Source organism: Fopius arisanus, unplaced genomic scaffold, assembly GCF_000806365.1.
Source record: "Fopius arisanus strain USDA-PBARC FA_bdor unplaced genomic scaffold, ASM80636v1 scaffold00006, whole genome shotgun sequence".
Lineage (NCBI taxonomy): Eukaryota > Metazoa > Arthropoda > Insecta > Hymenoptera > Braconidae > Fopius > Fopius arisanus.
The window spans coordinates 1,735,426-1,737,007 of record NW_011887745.1 but is presented as its reverse complement, the minus strand read 5'-3'; positions in this window follow the sequence as shown (position 1 = coordinate 1,737,007).

Below are 1,582 nucleotides of genomic sequence, written 5' to 3'. Positions count from 1 at the left end.
AAACGAGTAAGACCAACGAAGATCGGATACCCGCCGACAAAAAAAGAAATCGAAGAAGTAGCCGATATAACGTCGGAAAGTCGCCGAGAAGCAAAGAAAAAGAAAAGGAAAAATCGGCGAATGGCCGATGCTAATCGGAAAATAAACCGAAATAAGTCAGAAAATAGCCGATAATAAATCGGAAAATAAGCCGTTGAGAGCCGGAAAATAGTTGATAATAACCCGGAAATTAAGCCGGTAAAATTCGAAAAATAGCCGATGAGAAATCGGAAAATAGCCGATGATAAATCGGAAAATGGGCCGATGATAAATCGGAAAATGGGCCGATGATAAATCGGAAAATGGGCCGATGATAAATCGAGAGAAAGAAAAAAAAACGGTGGAGATCGGAAAGCCTCCGATAACCCGCGACGAAAAAGAAGTAATATAATTTTAAATTTCACTTGCCGATCGTAGTCGATGGAAGTCAGATTCAGAGGTTCCACGTGAACCACCTTGTTTTGTTTTTTTTTTGTAATCACCCACACACACCAAAAAAAGTTTTTATCACCTCACCCCAGGAAAGAGTAAGTGTAGTATTGAAACGATATAACAAAAAATAAAGAAAGTTCAATTCGCGTTTGCCACTCAAATCCGAAATAATAAACTTCAGTAGTCTTTTAATAAATCGCAACTAAATTTTGAACTAGCTGCTCTAAAGGTTCGAACTGTACTGAGCGAAAGGAGACAAAGGGTCTCTTTGAAATTAGTCTTCAGCTAACCTCGGGGGAATTACCCCCCTCCTGCCGCGGAGTTATCCGGGACACCTGAGTCCCCGATAGCAACCGATAATTCGCAGTACAATAAATTTTCAAAATGCCGAACCGATGATGTCATTATTGACGTTCGGATAATCCACAATCGCGCGAAAAGGGAAATAGCTCTCTCAACTCTCACCCGAAAACTGCCTTTGTCCCGAGGACAATAATGGCCGGACAATAATTCCCAAAAAAAACAAAATTCCAGCGTGATGGGGCCATCACGGGATCGCGAACTTCCCAATTATCAAAATCCCAAAATTTTAATTTACCTATAACTGGTCAAAAAAAGGCATGGCAGAAAAAAAAAATAGCGAAAACGTAAGGACTCTCAACGCCAAGAAAAAATTAATATCCGTATACTATTCCCACGCGATAATATCATCGCGGGACTGAGAAATGCGCAAACGAAATCCTCACCACAAATCCTAATTCTCACAAAAAATTTTTTTGTCTCGCACTAATCCAACCCACAACCTTTTAATTTCTCGAAACTCCAAAATCTCAATTTAATTCGCTAAACCTCCAAAAAAACAGAAACGCGAAAAATAATCCCAATTATGCTTCAATAACCTTGGGGCCCCACGTTGGGCGCCATTTGTAACGTGACATTTTTCCGGGAGACAGAAAAATGCCCATTACCTTCGCCCTACTTCCCTTAAGCCTAATAAAACCTGCTAAAATTTAACCTTATGGGCGCCAGGTAATTTTTGACCGGAATCACCAAACCGGAAAAAGTCCTTAATTCTAAACTTAACTAACCTCGATATTCGAGTCACCGAAAA